Source organism: Callithrix jacchus, chromosome 14, assembly GCF_049354715.1.
Source record: "Callithrix jacchus isolate 240 chromosome 14, calJac240_pri, whole genome shotgun sequence".
Lineage (NCBI taxonomy): Eukaryota > Metazoa > Chordata > Mammalia > Primates > Cebidae > Callithrix > Callithrix jacchus.
The window spans coordinates 34,939,253-34,961,273 of NC_133515.1; positions in this window are offsets into that span (position 1 = coordinate 34,939,253).

The window sequence follows — 22,021 nt, forward strand, 5'->3', positions numbered from 1 at the left end:
TTCTGTGGGTCACTGGGATAATTATATCTTTTCACATATATTATTTATTTTAAAAATTGAGTAAGATGTTATTAGTGCTGTTAAATAAACAAGGAAATGGAAGCTGAAGCATAAAGTAATTCTGAAAGAGACATAGCACGTAACTAGTAGACTTACATATTTATTTCTGGTGTATCTGACTCCTAAGCTAATATTTTTAATGAAAGAATAACCAGACTACAAACTCTTTGTGATTCTTTTCACACATTGCCTTTTTTTCCTGGGCTCTAGGATACTTTATTTTGGAGTCATCTTGCCTTTTAGATAGAATTCAGATGCAGAAATTGTAACTGTAATTTGCTTATCATCTTGAGTCTATTATATTTTGAACTTGTGGGAGCTTATAAACATTACTTTGTACTCTGCAATTGAACAGCTATGGATAACTTGTCAGCCATATGCAGAGGATTTAAATTGGATCACTTCCTTATACCATATCCAAAAGTCAATTCAAGTGATTAAAGACAAATGTAAAGTATAAAACCATATAAACTTTGGAAGATAACGTAGAACATGCCATTTTGGACATAGGCCCTGGCAAAGATTTCATGACAAAGACACCAAAATCAACTGCAACAGAAAGAAAAAAAAATGACAAATGGGACCTAGTTAAACTAAAGAGCTTCTGCACAGCAAAGGAAACTATCAACAGAGTAAACGGATGACATACAGAATGGGGAAAAATATTTGCAAACTATGCATCTAATGAAGGTCTAATATTCAGCATCTATAAGGAACTTAAATTCTCCTGCCTCAGCCTCCAAATTACCTCCAGGTAATTTGTGTATTTTTGGTAGCAAGGGGCTTTCACCATGTTTGCCAGACTGGTCTCAAACTCCTGACTTCATGTGACTTGCCTGCCTTGGTCTCCCAAAATGCTGGGATTACAAGTGTGAGCCACCACTCCTGGCCTATTTATGGACATTTTAAGTTTGTGTATATGCCAAAAATTATGAAGAAAATGTAATAATTTAGTAATAAAACAAAATGTGCCAAAGGAGCGTTTTCTGGAGAAGAGTTGTGTTGAAATCCATGGGAGCTGATGGTAAAAGGTAAAACATTAGGTACTTAACTAAGAAATCTACAAGTCATCTTCAAAACAACGTAACTTCCAAATCATTAGTATATTATGTTAAAAGTAATAGATTATGTTAAAAGTTTTGTTAAAGGTATAGAAAGCTGGAAGGAGTGTTGCTTTCATCCTACAACAAGAAAAGATCTGAAGTAAGTTGATATTCATTTTTTTTTTTTTTTGAGACGGAGTTTCACTCTTGTTACCCAGGCTGGAGTGCAATGGCGCCATCTTGGCTCACCGCAACCTCCACCTCCTGGGTTCAAGCAATTCTCCTGCCTCAGCCTCCCAAGTAGCTGGGACTACAGGCATGTGCCACCATGCTCAGCTAATTTTTGTATTTTTAGTAGAGAAGGGTTTCACCGTGTTGAACAGGGTGGTCTCGATCTCTTGACCCCGTGAACCACCTGCCTCAGCCTCCCAATGGGCTGGGATTATAGATGTTAGCCACTGCACCCAGCCCCATTTTTTTTAACCCATTGGGAGCTGAGATAACAGAGAAACAACTAGCCGCAAATCAAGCAGAAAAAAAGACCCACAGGGAAAGATGAAATTCAAGTAATTGCTCACCTGGAGTATATTAATGTGACTGACTACAAGTAGGAAGAGTTTAGCCAGAAGGTTGATGCCTTGTTGAATATGGAAATCTAGCTGGTGGGCTAATTTGGATACCCAGAGGGCCACAGAATTGATGGAAGTTCAAGACCTTTTGCTGACTTTTTTTTCTCAGGAGTCCCACTGATTGCTAAGAAGTGTTCAGTGTGGCGTAGACCTTATTTGGGAGGTGGGGGGAGGCAAAGGTATTGGGCATTGTATGCAAAGGTCAAGAAACTCTACCCAGATCTTTCTGCCCCACAGGAGGAGGGGTGAATTCAGAACTTAAAGGGAAAAGTGAAACAAGCAATGCTTTATTTGGCATCAATAAAACTCATGGCAGCAGGGAAAAGAAAAATGCAAAAAATTCTACCCTTGGAGCAGAAGCTCCAACGTTATACATTGGACAGTGTTTTACATGGCTGTAAATAGGGAAAGGACAGGACAATAAGAAAGCCACATCTGTGAGTTTCCAGGACACATTCAAAATCATAGAATGATTTATTTAGCATTATTGAGAGAGAGTTAAATAACAACAGTTTAGCACTATTGAGAGAGAGAAAAGAGATGAACAAGATCATAAGTATGGACCTCTCTGATAACATTTCACTGGAAAGGTGTAAGTTCTGAATATTACAAACATAATCCGGTAAATTTGCCACCACCCTGTAAACAGCATTGCTATAAGATTCGAAGCCTGGGATGGCCAAACCCCTAACTAGGCTAACTCAAACACTCATGACAAAACCCTGTCACAAGGAATGCTTTGCCCTTTTCAAGGCATAAAGATAACTTACCTCAGTGTGTAATGAAATGTCTTATACATGATATCTGGCTTTCTAAAGAAATTTAAAAGCATATGAATCACACTTTGAAGAGACAAAATAATCAGCAGAATGCTCAAATATGGTACAGATAGTGATACTATCTGAAATGGATTTTTAAAAATAATTATAATTAACATGTTAAAGGAAGAAAAATTCCCGAATAACATCTAAAAGCACATGAATAGTATGATCAGAAAGATGAAAATCTTAAGAAATAACCCAGCGGAGCTGCTAGAAATGGAGAAGACAATAAAGACTTGGTATAAATGAGGAAAGGACCAAAGAATTTGAAGAGCACGCACACACACACACACACACACACACACACACAGAGAGAGAGAGAGAGAGAGAGAGAGAGAGAGAGAATGAAAGGAAAAAAAGCACAAAACATTGGACAATATCAAATAATCTAAAATTTGATAATTAAAATTCAAGAGGAAAGAGGCAGAAGAAACATTTGAAAAAATAACACTTGAGAATTTTTCTAAGTTAATGATATATTGATAAAATCACATATTCAAAAGTCCAGAGAAGACCAAGAAGGATAAACACCACCATCCCTTAAAATTGAAGGAGAAATACATTTTTCTCAGGCAAACAAATATGTGACAATGTATTGCTTACAGAACTACTCTATGAGAAATGTTAAATGAAGTTCCTCAGACAGAAATTACATGCAATTAGAGCATAATCTAAATCTATACAAATAAAATAAGAAACATCAGAAATTGAATATATAAAAGTACAGTAAAACTCTTCTTTTGTGTGTGTTTAATTACTGTAAGAGATATCTGGCTGTTGAAAGCAGAAATGGGAATAGTTCATGATGTATTTATTTCATGTGTAAGAGTAAGCAGCCTGACAGTAATAGCCCAACTGATTGGAGGAAGATTTTGGAAACACACTATTGAAAAGTTTTAAAACTTCATCCTAAGCAGTATTATTTTAATGTAGTATAATGTAGACTCTCTTTAATTGGTAGTTTTAAATTTATTTTAAATGTCGAAATGATACGTCAGTAGAGGAGAGAATATTAAACACAAAAAGTTCAGAATTAACACAAGAATATGGTGAAAAAAGGAAAAAAGAAAAAGAAAACAGAGTACAAATTGAATACGAGCTGCAAAGATGATTGAATTTAATCAATCATATTAATAATGACATGTGTGAATTGTCTAAACACACATTTAAAAGACAGATTATTAGATTGGATTTTAAAAGGATAAATGTTGAGTATTTTTTCATATGTTTTATGGCCATATTTATGTCTTTTTTTGAAAAGTGTCTGTTCATCTCCCTTGCCTACTTTTCAATGGAGTTGTTTGTTTTTTGCTTGTAAATTTAAGTAAAAAGGATAAATGATGGTAGAGTTAATATTATTATCACATAAGTAAATTTCTAGGTAGAAAAAAGCCTCTCCAACTTGCCCTCATTCTAATCCCTCAAACCTGTGAATATGTTACCATACATGGCAAAAGGGATTCTGTAGATGTGATTAAGTGAGGAATATTAAGATTGGGAGATTATCCTGATTTATTTAGGAAGGTCCAAAGCAGTCACAAGGGGTTGTAAAAGATGATTCAGGAGGATGAAACGAGTAAACCTGATGATAAAAACAGAGGTCACCAAGAAAGAGAAAGATTTGCAAAATAGGCAATATCACCCCACATTAAAAAGATAAACTCTATGTCACTATGTTCACAAAATTGACAGCTTTGATAAAATTAAAAAATTCCTTGAAATCCACAATCTATCAAAATCCATTCAAGAAGGAATAATCTGAATAATTTTATATCCATTTTAATTATTCAATAATTCAATTTTTTAGTAAAATAACTTGTAACAGGAAAAACTTCTGAGCCAAATGGTTTCACTGATGACTTATACCAAACATTGAAAGCGATCAAACCAAGCAAAAACAATAAAAATATAAAAAGTAAAATAAACAAACAAATTCACACATAAGTAAATTTTGAATTTACCCTCTTTTGGCCATCTCTAGCATCATCAGCTCTGCTCATGGACCATCAGCCTATCATTTGTATCATTGCAATGTCTTCTTAACCAGGGTTCCTAGGTGCTGTCTTGATTCTTCTAGCATAAAATTAATGGACACAGCATATGTGCATGCTTACTTATACACATCTCAATTTATGTCACTTGAAACTACTCAAATATCTTCTGTTGTCTCTAAAACAAACCCAAATTCCTTATTAGACTTACAAGGTTTACAGGTCCAGATCCTTGCTTTCTATTTGATCTCATCTTGTCCACTCTTTCCTGGTTCATTAAGTCTCTGGCACCCTTGTGTAACAAAGATTTATCTAAATCATTCAAGTTCTTCTCTGTCCTAGGAATGATCCCTCTACCTAGAATGTTCTTGACCATCCTCTAAATAATTTGCTTCTTTAATTTCATAGGTTAGGATTTAAATTTCACTTCTTTCTGGGGGTCTCCCTGTCTAATGTAGGCTTCTATGTTAAGGTTCTTATTTACATACTTAATAAAACTTATTGCAAATTGCAATTTTAGGATATATAGGTCACATATGGAAATAGTATAATTTTAGTTATCTCTCTCTGATACAGATAAATATGAAATCAGAATTAGCAATCTTTAAAAAGGAACCACCAGGAGCCATGGCTCATACCTGTAATCCCAGCACTTTGGGGGCTGAGGCAAGAGAATAGCTTGAACCTAGGAGGCGAAGGTTGTGGTAAGCACAGATCATGCCATTGCACTCCAGCCTGGGCAACAAGAGTGAAACTCTGTCTCTAAATAAATGAATAAGTAAATAGGAACCCATGTTAATTATAGAAAAATTCAAAAGCAAATCATTAACTTCTAAAAGTGCTTTGTTATTTCCAGACAATCTTCAACTTGTGTGTGCATCAGAATTACCTGAAATGCTTATAAAATGCAAATTATTGAACCACAACCCCAGCCACAATCCCATGATTTTTGACTAAACACATCTGGGGTGGGTTCCAAGAATTTTTATGTCTTAATGAGTTCTCCCTTGAAGGTGTTGATGCTGGTGCTGAGACCACTCTTTGACAAATACTGACATATTAATATTTCCATGGTGTAATGCTGTGCTGAATTTTTAAACTGTAAAGTGATATGTTTATAAGGCATATCACTATACAGATATGTTTTTGCTGTTTTATTTTCCTGATATTTGATGCACAAAGATAAAGACCCCATTATTTTCAAACTATTTTATTATAAAGCCAGACTTGAACCATCTGAAATGTAAGCCTCTATGTTTGTAACAAAGATTTGTGATGCACAGTTTATATAATTGTTGAAAATTATACAGCATGTTGTAGTATACAGAAAGATAGCCCCTCATAGATCTAAACCTCTAGATATGTTACCTTACATAGTAAAAGTGTTTTTGTGAATATTTTAAAATTAAAATTAAATATCTTGAGATGGGGTGATTATCCTAGAATATCAGATAAGCCCACTGTAATTACAAGTTTCTTTATAGATGAAAGAGGAAGGTAGTAGAAATAATCAGAAGGGATATACTAATATAAGCAGAGGTCTAAGTGATGCTATTCCTGGCTTTTAAGAGGGAATGAAGTGGAGCTGGTTGATGGGGAAACATACCTAGTGTTAGCTTGGTACAAAAGTAATTGCTGTTTTTGCCTTTAGTTTTAATAACTAAAACAGCAATTACTTTTGTTGCAATGTCTGAGAACAAAATAAGATGATGTTGTTATATATATTGGGTTATATATATTATTATATAGTTAACAACAATGCATTATGTATTTCAAAATAACCAAAAGAGAGACCTTGAAATATATGTAAAATGTAGAAATGATAAATACTTGAGGTTATGATACCTAAATAAGCTGATGAGCACTACACGTTCCATGTATGTAACAAAATATCAGATATCACCCATAAAAATGTACAAATAAGGTGTATCACTGGAAATTTTTAAAAAGAAGATTCATTTTAAAAAAAGATGGACCAAGGGCCAAGGCTCATATATATAAAAATTGGTAAAAGAAAGGGAAGAGATTCTGGCCACAGCCTTCAGAAGATACATAGTGCTGCCAACACCTTGGTTTTAACCCAGTGGTGCCCATTTTAGCCCTCTGACCTCCAGAACTGTAAGATAAGCAGCAGGAAGCCAATATACATATTAATATTGGCAAGACTTAAAACTTAAAAATTATACTTTTGTTAATCATTTTAAATAAAGCTTGATTTGCCATAAGCACAGTGATTTTTTTTCTTATTTATAATTAAAATTATTTTTTTAACACTGAAATCTGCAGTGTAACTTTGATTTTGAAACAGATCTTTCAATAAAAGTGCTTGACTGGTTCTAAATATAAATTAAATATACTGGTTTTCCCTCGGTTTATTTGCTTTGGCGCATGTATTCTTCACTATAATGTAATATTTAAAAAAATTGGTTATCTGATTTATGACTGTATTCCTACTGCCAGTCACACAGCCTGACATATGATGGACACTCAGTAACCAGTTGGTATAACTACCTTGATTAAAAAGTATAGATAAATGATACCATACTGAATACAACCTATAGAAGTTTGCAATTTCATTTAACTACACACTGTGAACAACTGTTTTATACTTAAATAATTCTTTGTGTTTTTAAATGCCTTCCTAAAATTTCCTTCCATGGATATACCACACTTAACAAATTTTCAGTGATAATATGCTTTATAAATAGTGATTTTAGGTGTGAGTATCATTGTTCAGCTACAATGATTCATTCATCTGATAATTCACCTTAGATAAATTTACAGAAAATGAGTTAAAGGATCAAAGTTCATGGGATTTCCTCTTGGGAGATTGTAATGTGAAAGTCCATACTACCCATCTCTCACAGGGCATAATCCCTCCTTGTAGCTATTGCCAGTATAAATGTTAATATGTATTATACTGATGGTTGAATTTTCACTTATTTCATGATTAGGGAGAGTTGCTAATGCAATGCCCGAACATTCACAACACAAGTGAACAACTGAACATGAGTGTTATTGGTACTAAATTTGTCTTTTGTTCGGTTATAGCTCCAACAGGTAACTTAGTGAAAAGAGAACACATAATTTATAATATGTGATAGTACAAGCATGGAATGGTTTTTAACCTCTCCCAAAGGGAAAGAAAGTATTATTAACATAGAATAAAGCAAAGGAGATACTGTCAACATGATATACCAAATTACGTGATGCAAGACAACAGTTTCTGGTAATTAGTACTAAGAAGTAATCAGAACGAACTTATACTCTCCACCAAAACTGTATAAACATTCTTTTTTCTCCACAACCTCACCAGCATGTGTCAATTTATGACCTTTTAATGATAGTCATTCTGACTGGTGTCAGATGGTATCTCAAAGTTTTGATTTGCATTTCTCTAGTGATTAATGATGAGCTCTATTTTATATGTTTGTTGGATACATTTATGTCTTCTTTTGATAAGTATCTTTTCAAGTCCTTTGCCCACTTTTTAATGGATTTGTTTACTTGTTTTATTGTATTTAAGTTTCTTATAGATGTTGGATATTAGACATTTGTCAGATGGCTAGATTGCAAAAATTTTCTCTCACTGTGTAGGTTGTCTGTTTACTCTGTTGATAGTTTCTTTTGCTGTTCAGAAGCTCTTTCATTAGATCACACTTTTCAATTTTTGCTTTGGTTGCAATTGCTTTTGGTGTATTCATCATGAAATCTTTGCCTGTGCCTATGTCTTAAATAGTATTTTCTAGGTTTTTCTCAAGGGTTTTTATAGTTTGAGGTTTTACATATAAGTCTTTATTCCATGTTGAGTTTATTTTTGTATATAAGAAAGAAATGGAATTTACCTGAATGCCCATCAATGATATATTGGATGTAGAAAGTGGTACATATACACCATGTAATACTATGCATCCATAAAAAGAAACTAGATCATATCTTTTACAGGGACATGGATGGAGCTGGAGGACATTATTCTTAGCAAACTAACACAGGAACAGAAAATCAAATACTGCATATTCTCACTTATAGGTGGGAGCTTAGTGATTAGAACATGTGGATATACTGGGAAGAAAAACACACACTAGAGTAGTGGGTGGGAGAAGGGAGAGGATCAGGAAGAAAAGCTAATGGATGTTGGAGTTAATCCCCGGGTGATAGGATGATCTGCGCAGCAAAACACCATGGCACCCATTTACCTATGTAGCAAAGCTGTACATTCTGCATATGTACCCCTGAACTTAAAATAAAATTTGGAAATTAAAAAAGAGTAGCCAGAAAACCTAAGCCTCCAGATAAAGGGCAAATGAGGAATTTACAATAGTCTGTCCAGTAAGAGTAAAGAAAAAAATATGGAAAAGTCTGACAGAAGCGGTCAAGGCTAACAGGGAGAAGGAAAAGAAGGAGGAATAATTGAGACAGAAAAAAGCCAGAATCCCACTGGTTTTGCACCATCATGTATACTTTCTGTATGTCTGTGACTAAACACTAGTCACGATTGTATTTAACATTTTCAGATATTTGGAGTTCATGAAAGGTTCTATTAGTAAAGAGATAAAATAGGAAGTTAGGGGATATTTGACTCATTCCAGAACTTGTTCTGATCATTGATGTTCCACCTAATCTTCTACAGACAAACTCTTTTGTGACTACTCTGGACATTCATAATCATAGAGCATGTGGAATTTTATATACAAAGTACAGGAAATATACACTCTATCTACTCTCTCAATGAAAGTGTCTTCATTTATTTCCAGGAAATAATGCCTTCATAATATTTACCATGAATAAAATATTCTCTACTACAAATCTAATGAGAGAAGAAATTCATTTTGAAAACTAAGTCATTCAGAATTCGAAAGGACTGACTGAAATATAGAGGAAACATTAGTGGGAGGTGGTGATTAGAAAGAGTAAGAAGAGATTTTACAACCTTCTGTCATTCAGCTGAACTTATCCTATTTTTCTTTGTACAGTATTCTTTTGTATAATTAGTATTAAGCTCATAATATTAAAAGATTTATGAATGCATGACTTTGAATAGTCATGACTATCTGAATAAGTGATGGAAGCAGCTAATTTCAAATGTAGAGATAACATGGGTCTCAAAGTGTGAAATCCTAAATTCTAGTCTAATCTCTGGCATTTAGTATGTATGTTAGCTTTGTAAACTATTTAAGTCTTCTTGGACTCAATCTCACCGTTTCTAATATGTTTTTGTTACAAAATTATTAAGTCTTAAAGGAAAACATGAAGGCATGTTGCTAAATATTATATTTAATATAAATGTGTTGTTTTAAAAAATAATTAATTTTTCCCAGCTGCTCTCCTTTTTAAAAGAACTCTATATTGTCTGACTGTATGCCATGTGGTTCTTTTGGAGACTCGATTACTGCATTCGCCTTCCATGGTACCCCACTTCCACATCAGTGAAATTCTTTTACTGGGAATTTTTAACTGGAATCAATAAAAGCAAGTCCTATCTGATGCAAAGGATGTGATATGTGGGATAAATAAAAATAATAAAATCATCATGTAGACATAGGAAGATATTTAGATAGAATGGAGACTGGCATATCCCCCTGAAGCCCTGCCTCTAGGGTTTAACTTTATTCAAATTCTTCATGTGGTTTTATTCTCTGTGCCAAATAATTCTTACCCAAGTAGATCAGATTGAGTTTTGTAACCTGCAAGCAAAGATAATCTTATACAATTATAAGAAAAGACTCAACATTCTTTAGCTTGCTGGTTGTCCTGAAGCCCATACACATCAAGGATACTGTTTTCCTGAAGAAGATATACTTATTTTTCACTAGAAATAAATTTAATGTTTATTAGATAATAAGATATAGATGTCTGTGTTCATATCACCAGCCTCTCCATAATGAAAATGGAAGATAATGGAGATAAGCCATAGCTCTAATTTTGAAGGCAACTTCCTGATGATAAATTTGGTTCTTCCAAAATCTTACTTCGTGTAGTTTGTAATCAAACATTTTACACAGTTCTGTGGTCATTGTATTCAACCCAGGGTAGTATTGAAGTTACATGGGTTTGTCACTATTTAAAAAATGCTGTAATCTTTTGGATGATGAGTAGATATATCAAATTTTATATTTTTTTCTCAAATATTATCCATTCAGTTCATGATAAATATATTTACACAGTAATTAAATCATATTTTGTCATATATTGACATATTTCATTGTATTCATAATTTCTGATTGTTTTTAATATAATTCAATTCAAAGTATAAATGTTTAGCTCACTTTGTTTTTTGCATTTTACTGTTTTTTAAAAAATAACTCTATTACTCGGGGGTTGCGGAGATAGAAGCAAGCTATCCCTCCTGCCCTCAGACAATTCCAAACAAATGCACAGTGCCAAGATTTTTACCAGCAGCAAATCACAACTCAAATCTGAGAGTAAAATAGCTATTAGGGTCACAAAGAATTTAAATAAACAAAAAAGAGAGAAAGAAAAAGCAAGAAACTTCTGGGCAGATGGTAGGAGAATCAAAATTTCATGCCAGTGATGAACCTAAACCCTGATTCTGCTCCCCAACTCATGGTACTCAAATTAGATTGAGGTGGTCAACCACTTTTCCCACCATCTTGGGTTCCCTGGCAGGAGACCTGTCCTTGCCTGAACCCATGGGAAGCATGTTATTGTCTGAAGGAAGAAATATCCCTAAGGATAGGCAGAGACCAAAAGGGGAAGTTGGACTGTAATTTCTACTCCTGGAAACTTCTCTGTAACTCAGACCAAGGAAATGCTAAATCACAGTAGCTATTCAGCAGTATGACACTGTAGAAGATATGTTTCTTGAGCACAAAACCTAGCCAGACTTTCCACACTTCCAGGATGATTCCTTGGATCCCCCCAATTTGAGATAGGCAGAACTGGTCTTAGAACATAAAATAGAGCTTTTAAAAAAGGCTGAGACCTAACAGTCAACATATGTGAAGCAAATATATTCAGCATAAACAAATAAAGTTAGACAGATAAAACTGAAATAAATAATTTTTCAGTGAAAAGACATAGACATATACCCATAAGAAACAGTAGCAAATGAGGAGGAGGAATGACTTTCTCAATAAAGCAAAGCAAAAATCCAATGACTGACTGACCCTAAGAAGTTGGTGGTGAGTGAGTTTTGTGACCGTGAATTCCAAATAGCAAATTTAAGGAAACTCAATGATCTTTGAGATAACACAGGAAAGGAATTCAAAATTTATCAGAGGAATTTCGCAAACAGATTGAAATAATTAAAACATTTTGGATCTAAGAAATACATTTGTTATACTAAATATATCAATAGAGGCTCTCAACAGCAGAATGTACCAAGCGGAGGACACAATGAATGAGCTGAAAGACTGGCTATTTGAAAATACATACAAGAGAAAAATCAAACAAACAAAAAATATTAGAGACTATCTAGAAGATAGAAAATTATTTTAAAAACAAATTTAAGAAATATTGGTGTTCAAGAGTAATGGGAAGAAAGATTTTTCAAAGAAATAACAGAAAACTTTTCAAATCTTGAGAACAATATAAATATTCAGGTACAAGAAGCTCTGAGACCACTGCAGAGATTGAACCCATGTAAGACCATCTCAAGACATATAATAATCAAATTCTCAAGGATCAAAGATAGAGAGAAGATCCTAAAATCAGCAAAAAAGAAGCAGCAAATAACAGATACCAGGGATTCAATTTATCTTGGAACAGACTTCTCAATGGAAACCATACAGGCCAGGAGGGTGTGGAAAAATATTTTTAAAGTGATCAACAAAAAATACTGCCATTCAAAATTATTGCTTCCAACATTATCTTTCAAATATAAAGGAGAAATAAACTCTTTTACAGACAAACAAAAGCTGAGAGAATTCACCACTGGACTCATCATACAAAATACTAAAGGGATTTCTTCAGTTTGAAAGAAAATAAAACATTCGCATGCAAAAAGACAACTTTTTAATCATATAAAACCCTGATTAAAAACTGGTAAAATTAAGAACATGGAAAAACTCATAATACTCTAATACTATAATTGTGATGTGGAGTGTACTTATAAATCTCTTCTGAAAACACAAAGACCAATCTATCCAAAACACTAATGGCAACAGCAGTCCATTAAAAGATAGGTAATATAAAATTATATAAATTGAGGCAACTAAGTCAAAATGAAGAAATGAAGATGTAAAGTATACAATTTTTATGTTTTCCTATGTTTCTAGTCTTTTATTTGTAATCAAAGATAAGGTATCATTTCTTTAAAATAACTTGCTATATCTTCAAGACTTTTTTTGTAAGCCTTTTGGTAACCACAACACAAAAACCTATAATAGATTCTCTGAAAATATAAAGCAATTAAAACATACTACTAGAGAAAATTACATAAGCACAATGGAAGACAGTAAAAAAAAAGAAGTAAAGAGAGAAGCCTCAAAACAAACACAAAACATTCAATAAATTAACAGTAGTAACTTCTTACTTATTATTAATAAAGAATGTAAATGGTCACATTTCTCTAATTAAAAGGCATGCTGAATGGATAAAGATGCAAGGGCCAACTAGATGCTGCTTACAAGAAACCCACTTCCACTATAAAGGCACACGTAGATTGAAAGTGAAGGCTAGAAGCCAATAAAGAGCAGAAATAGCTTTCTTATATCAAAATAAATAAACTGCAAATCTGAGATTATACACAGAGACAAAGAAGGTCACTACACAATGATAAAGGAGTCAGTTGAGCCACAAAATATGACAATAATAAATATTTCTGAACTCAACATCACATCACCCAAGTATATAAAATAACCATTACTAGATCTAAAGGAAGGAATAGACTACAATTTAAAAAAGTAATGGTGGAAGAGTTTAATACCTCACTGTCAGTAATAGACCATGCAAACAGAAGAACAACAAAGAAAGAGCAGAGTTATGCTACACACTAGATCTAAGAGACTTAAGAGACATTACAGAGCATTTCACTCAACAGCTTCAAATACACATTCTTTTCATCAGCACATAGTACATTCTACAGAATAAACCATATCATAGGGCACCAAATGTGTAAGCAATTTTTTTACAAATAGAAGTTTTATCAGCTATTTTCCAACATAAAACTACAATTCAGTAATGACAGGAACCTCAGAAAGTATATGAACACATTAAAAAATTAAACAGCATGCTACTAAAAGACAAATAGATATGTGAAGAAACTAAGATGGGAATTAAAGCATTTTTGAAACAAAGAAAAATGAAAATAACACATATCAAAACCTATAGACATGACAAAAACAGTTCTAGGAGGGAAGTTTATAGCAATACCTATTCACATCAAAAAAGTAGAAAGATTTAAAATAAGCAACTTACTGATGAACCTCAAGGAGCTAGAAAAGCAAGAAAAAAACGAAACTCCAAATTAGTAAAGGTAAAGAAACAATACATATCAAAACAGAAACAAATAACATTGGGACTAAAAAATACAAAAGATCAACAAAAAGTCATTTATTTAAAAAGTTAACCCAAAACTGACTACTCTTTAGCTAGACCAAGAATAAGTCATTTATTTGAAAAATTAGCCACAACTAACACATCTTACCTATACAATGAAAAAAAGGCTTAAAATTAGAAATTAAAAACAAGACATACATGAGACTTTTGAAATTCAGAGAATTATGGCAGACTATAATGAACAACTATATGCCAACAAAATAGAAAACCTAGAAGAAATATATTCCTGAACACATACAACCTACCAAGATTGAATTATAAAGAAAGAGAAAACCTTAACAAACCAATAATGAATAATAAGATCAAAACATCCAGGACCTGATGGCTTCACTGACAATTTCTTTCACACATTTAAAGAAGAACTAATACAAGTACTACTCCAATTCTTCAAAAAAACTGAAGAGAGAAGTGTAATTCCATTATTTATTCTATGATGTCAGGATTATCCTGATACTAAAAGCAGACAAGGATACAACATAAAAAGAAAACTACAGACCAATGTTGCTGGTGTTCATAGATGCAAAAATCCTTAACAAAATACTAGCAAATGAAATTCAACACACCTGAAAGATCATTCACCATGGTCAAGTGGGATCGGGATGCAAGCATACATAAATCAATAAATGTGATCTATCATATTAAAATAATAAAGAACAAAAATGTGATTATCTTGTTATATGACAAAACAGCATATGATAAAATTCAACATCTCTTTATGAGAAAATCTTCATCAAAATATTTATTGAAGAAACATACCTCAAAATAATAAAAGTTATATATGACAAACCCCCAGCTAACATTGTATTGAACAGGAAAATATTGAAGGCCTTTTCTCTAAGGACTGGAACAAGACAAAGATGCCAACTTTCACTTTTTTTCAACAAAGCCCTGTTAAGTTCTGGCCAGAACAATTAGGTGAAAAAGTAAAATAAATGGTATCCAAATTGGAAATGATTAAGTCAAATTATCCTTGTTTGTAGCCATTATTACTTATACTTGGGGAAACCTATAGATGCCACCAAAAATCCTCTTAGAACTGACAAATTCAATAAAGTTGCAGGATGCAAAATCAACATGCAAAAATTGGTAGCATTTGTATACACCAACAGCAAAAAATCTGAGAAAGAAATCAAGAAAGCAGTTCATTTTAAATAGCTACAAAAAACAGAAAATAGCTAAGAATCAATCTAACCAATAAATTAAAGATGTATACAGAAAAGCTATAAAACTCTGATGAGAGAAACCAAAGAGGACACACAAAACAGTGGAAAGAGATTTCATCAGCATGGATTGGAGGAACCAATATTGTTAAAATGTCAATACTGCCCAAGTTAATTTACAGATTCAATGTAATCCTTATCAAAACATCAATGACATTCTTCACAAAAATGGGAGAAAAAATTTCAAAGTTTATATGGAACTATAAAACACACCAAATAGCCAATACAATTCTGAGCATACACAAACAAAAAGCTATAGGCATCACACTGCCTGACTTCAAAAATTTTCACAAGGCTGTAGTAACCAAAACAGCATAGCACTGGCATGAAAACAGGCAGACATAGACCAATGGAACAGAATATAAGACCCAGGTATAAATCTACACATTTACAGCAAACTCATCTTCAACAAAGATGCCAACAGCATACAATGAGGGAAAGGATTGCCTTTTCAATAAATGGTGCAGAGAAAACTTACTAACTGCATGTGGAAGAATAAAACTGGACTTTGGTCTCCCCAAAAATCAAGTTATAATGGATTAAATACATCAAAAACCTGTAATCATCAAACTGCTAGAAAAAAAGCATTGAGGAGAACAATCCAAGATACAGACCTGGGCAAAGATTTTTTATATAAGTCCTCAAAAACATAGGCAACCAAAGCAATAATTGACAAATGGGGTCACATCATCACATTTAAAAGCTTTCTGCACAGCCAAGGAAATAATCAGTAGAGTAAAGCAACATCCCACAGAATGGGATAAAATATTGGCAACGTATCCACCTGACAAGAATTAATGACCAGAATATATAAGAACCACTCGATGGAAAGAAAATCTGATCTAAAAGTTCTGAATAGACATTTTTCAAATAAGACATAAAAATGGCAAGCAGATATATGTAAAAATGCTGACCATGACTAATCATCAGAGAAATGCACATCAAATCTACAATGAGATGTTATCTCACTCCAGTTAAAATGGTTTTACCAAAAACACAGGCAATAACAGATGCCAGTAAAGATGTGGAGAAAATGGAAGGCTTTTACACTTTTGATAAGAATGTAAATTAGTACAGCCACTATGGAAAACCATGGAGACTCCTCAAAAAAAAACCTAAAACTGGAGATATCGTATGATCCAACAATGCCTCTTCTGGTCATATATTTAAAGAAAAATGAAATCAGTATGTTGAGATGTTTGTACTTCCATGTTTATTGGAGTGCACTTCACAATAGCCAAAATATGGCATCCAACTATGTGCCCATCAGTGGATGAATGGGAAAGAAAATGTGCTATACATACACAAAGGAATATTATACAGCCATTAAAAAAAGAATGAAATTCTGCCATTTGCAGTCACATGGATGGAACATGAGGTTATTAAGTTCAGCAAAATCAGCCAAACTCAGAAAGATAAATAGCACATGTTCTCACTCATGTATAGGAGTTTAAAAGTGGATCTCATGAAGATAGTGAGCAACTAAAGGTTAGGAATGATAGTGGAGAGTGGGAGAATTAAGGCAAAACTATATATAAATGTGTTTATTACTACTGCACCATACATTTGAAAATGACAAAGATGATAGGTAAAATTTTAATGTATATTTTACCTCAATAAAAAAATTGGAAAAACATGAACTCATCTTGAAGTACCTCACTTTGATTAGAAAGTGAAAAAATCATTGAAATGCACAAATCTAGTTTTTAGAGAGTAAATCAATGAAATGTTTAGGCTACTAAAAATAAATTCCTTATTAATAGTTGTAATAAAGCTCTAAAATGTTACAAAGTCAAATTTAAATAAATTATCAAAAATATTTACTTTTAAGTTACACATTAAATCTTAGCATATATTTAAAAATATGGTATTATAAATATAAATTAACACTTGAGAACAATCAGACTATGCCCTTTGGTTAAAAAAATTCAAGTAAATTAATTATTGTGGCAATAAATATATTATTTGCCATAAAATAACAACTTTTAAGAATGAAAAAAAATCATAATCAAAGGTAGAAAATCAAGAGATACAAATGCGACATAACTTTCACAATTACTAATCTCATAAATATTGCCATTTATTTTTCCATAGATTTGGCTTGGTAAAAGTTCAGTTAAGAAATGGAACTTTCTTTGACAATCTCTCTGTTCTGTTACTGTGTGTGTGTGTATGTGTGTGTGTGTGCGCGTGTGCTCATGTGTTTAGTCAACTTACTTATCTTTTTACCACGAATAATCTTTACTTAAGCAGTGGCCCCATAGTTTTTAATAATTTCCCACTGACTAGTATTTTCTTGGTTTATAATCATATTTTTCAGTAATAATGTTTCCATATTAATTTTTCTATTTTTTCATTTATTTCTATTTTCTAATCACATAGGCTTGTTATTCCAGAATATGTGGTAGAGATAAAACAATCATCACCAGAAATCCTGAGTAGTATACAGATGCAGTACCAGACTGTCATATTCTTTTGTAAATAGCATCCTAGAAACCATTCAAATAAATTTTCTGTGGACTTCAATAATAAAATTATCTGAAAAGGAAATGAGCAAAACAAGTGCAATAAAAGATGTAAATAAGTCCATTAAACAAACCTTGTGCTATTTATTCAACCTTTAAGATTTCTAGGGAGACTTTAATAAAAATTGCAAAAGATTTGGATTTTTTGAGATTGTTTTCAATTTTATTTTAATAGGCTTAATAGCACATCTTTGTATTATTAATAGTGTTACTTAATAAGTGGACGTAAATCATTTGTAGTTTTTCATAATTTTTCTACTGAAGCATGAGTAATTATCATAAACCTATGCTTTTGTGAGAATGATTAAGAGCTTCAACTCATTCAAATAGTTTTGAAAACATCATCTTATTAACTTGTAACAAGTGATTTTGACATTTTTGCACAAAATAATCTCTCAAAAACTATTTAATATAATTCCACAAAGAAAAGTCAAATCTAGTCTTCTCATTTTAAAGCTTAGCTGATGGCTCTGGGAAGCAGTTCTATGATGTCACAACATCTTAAAGCAAACGTCCATTAAAACATGATAAAAAATCTTCATAGCAATTGTATTTTTCTTTATTATAGTTCTCAAGTTTATTAAAACCCTCTGTTGTATTAGTATTTCTACATGACATTTTGTAGACGTCATGTTAGTCACAGAAGACATTCTACAGAATAATTCTGGGCTCTATATAGTTATAGATCTTAAATTAGTTACTTTGAACAGAGTTTTGGGGGCATAAATTGAAGATAAAAATTAAAATCTTAATGGCATCAAAACAACATAATTGGTTGCACTTGGCTAGAGGCAGAATAGTATATTACTTTAATAAATACATATCAGGCAAAAAAAAAAAAAGAAATACATATCAGGCTAAATAACCTCTGTAGTGGCTCAGATGCCAGAAAAGTAAGTAAACACATGTGAAATAGGATGTACCCTGTTTTCTGTAACTAATTCATGTGTTGTTATTTTGAATGGACATTATATTTACAATCGCTTTTTAAAGTATTGGTCTCAAGAAATAATCAATTATTAAATTCTTAAGAAGATATATCCCTCTATTTATATTATAATTCTAATCGCAGAAAGTTCCTCATGACCATCCATGAATTATCCAATAGACTTAACTCTTATTATGCATATACAAAATCAGAATACTGCTGAATTTTCTTAGTTAAGAATTTTCCTAAATGCAAATTATTAGATTATATTTGTTAATATTTTGAAAATATGTAAACTTGCTTACAGAAAAGTACTAATTATAAACTAGTTTTATTTATAATCACACAATAAATTATCTCATTATATTTTAAGATATCTTGATATTTGATAATTTATAACCATCCATAAAGGATAGACCATTCATGCTTACAGTTCTATCCTATTTGACATGACAAAGGACAGTTATTTTTTTTACAAAAAAATGCTTAATATTTTATACCATCAATGTTATTATTGTATAATTACTTTCATTTGAAACATAATTATGATAATTCATAAATACTGATTTCTAAGATGAATAACTCTGCCTAGGCAAATTCTCTCTGTATTGTCCCTTTGGTTCTGCAGAAATGACATTTCTCAGATAAGTGTTGCTGTTCTTTTTTTCACAGAACCTGTGGTTAGAATATATGGGCTTTGTTGGTGATTAAAAAATTATCCCAAGACTAAAATTTTAAAGAACTTTAAAGTGTTGCGATAATCTCCCTTGCAAATTTAATAGTAAGTCATTTTCCCCAGATGATTTGCCTTTAAGATTAAACTGCAATATAGCATACATTTAGAAATATTTTTTAAGGGTGGAAGGGAGTTAAATGATATTGATAAAATTATTAGCAAATTATACATTATGGTTTGATAAGAGATTAATGTGGAAGCTATTACAGAACAATATGGATTATAGATTTTTTTACAGAAATATAGTATTAATAGTCTGAATTGCTCTAAGATATTTTTGAACTAAGTTTGCATAAATGCCTGGTTGGGGAACTAATTTAATAAATAAATGAGTATTTGGTAATTAGCATATCAATGCTCTGTGAATAGAGAGAAGATGATATTGTGTGTAAAAATAGTTTTTTCATATTCAATCCCAGATTCATTTCTAACAATTTAAAAGTACTAAGTTCTGGTGAGTAAAAATAACATAAAACGTTGCCCTTCAATTATTCTGCCTAGCTATGTACACGCATGCACACATGTACACACACACACACACACACACACACACACACATTGGAGGACACACACTGGAGGACACACACTGGAAGCCAAACCACAAGTTACTGGATTTATCTCTGCTTTTAGGACCATCTAATGTTTCTCTCTAGATCTATTGTCTTTGATTCAAAAATGGTAATGGTTTTTGTATCTGTTTGTTACTTGACTAAATAACTCAAGCTACCTTAAGTGCAAAAAGGAACTAGAACAATATTAGGGAATCACAGACTCACCTAGAAGCTTGGAGGAACAGGCTTGAAAATGAGCAAGAAGCAAAAGTAGAAAAGCTTCTATGGGCACAAGCATGACAGGCCACTGGAAAGTCTGAAAACTTATATGATATTTTGTTTATTTCTTTTTTATTATTATACTTTAAGTTATGGTATACAACTGCAGAACATGCAGGATTGTTACACAGGTATACATGTGCCATGGTAGTTTGCTGCACCCATCAATCCATCATCTACATTAGGTATTTCTTCTAATGCTATCCCTCCCCTGTCTCCTCAACCCCCAACAGGTTCCAGTGTGATGTTCCCCTTCCTATGGCCATGTGTTCTCATTGTTCAGCTCCCACTTATGAGTGAGAACATGCAGTGTTTTATTTTCTGTTACTGTGTTAGTTTTCTGAGAGTGACGGTTTCCAGTTTCATCCAGGTCCCTGGGAAGGACAAGAACTTATCTTTTTATGGCTGCATAGTATTCCATGGTATACATGTGCCACATTTTCATTATCCAGTCTGTCATTGATGGACATTTGGGTTGGTTCCAAGTCTTTGCTATTATGAACAGGGCTGCATAAACACATATGTGCATATGTGTTTAGAGCAGAATGATTTATAATCCTTTGGGTATATACCCAGTAATGAGATTGCTGGGTCAAATGGTATTTCTAGTTCTAGATCCTCGAGGAATCACCACACTGTCTGCCACAATGGTTGAACTAATTTACACTTCCACCAACAGTGTAAAAGTGTTCCTGTTTCTCCACATCCTCTCCAACATCTGTTATTTCCTGACTTTTTAATGCTTGTCATTCTAACTGGCATGAGACAATATCTCATTGTGGTTTTGATTTGCATTGCTCTAATGATCTGTGATAACAAGCTTTTTTTCACATTTGTTGTCCACATAAATGTCTTCTTTTGAGAAGTGTCTGTTCATATCTTTCACCCACTTTTTGATATTTTTTTTTCTTGTAGATTTAAGTTCCTTGTAGATTTTGGATATTAGCCTTTTGTCAAAGGGCTAGATTGCAAAAGTTTTCTCTCATTCTGTATGTTGTCTTTTCACTCTGATAACAGTTTCTTTTGCTGTACAGAAGCTCTTTAGTTTAATTAGATCCCATTTGTCACTTTTGGGTTTTGTTGCCATTGGTTTTGATGTTTTGGTCATGACTTCTTTGCCCATGCCTATGTCCTGAATGGTATTGGCTAGGTTGTCCTCTAGGGTATTTATGATTTTAGGTCTTATGTGTAAGTCTTATGTGTAAAGACTTACCTTCTGTGTGAGGTGTAAGAAAGGGGTCCAGTTTCAGTTTTCTGCATTTGGCTAGCCAGTTTTTTCAACACCATTTATTAAATAGAGAATCTTTCCTAATTCCTTATTTTTGTCAGGTTTTCCTAAGATCAGATGGTTGTAGATGTGTGGCATTATTTCTGCAGGCCTCTGTTCTGTTCAACTGTTCTATGTATCTGTTTTGTTACCAGTACCCTGCTGTTTTGGTTACTGTAGCCTTGCAGTAGAGTTTGAAGTCAGGTAGCAAGATGCCTCCAGCTTTGTTCTTTCTGCTTAGAACTGTCATAAATATATGATCTCTTTGTTGGTTCCATATGAAATTTAACATAGTTTTTTCTAATTCTGTGAAGAAATTTAGTGGTAGCTTGATGGGGATAACACTGAATCTATAAATTACTTTGGGCAATATGTCCATTTTCACCATAGTGATTCTTTTTATCCATAAGCATGGAAAGTTTTTCCATTTGTTAGTGTCCTCTCTTATTTCC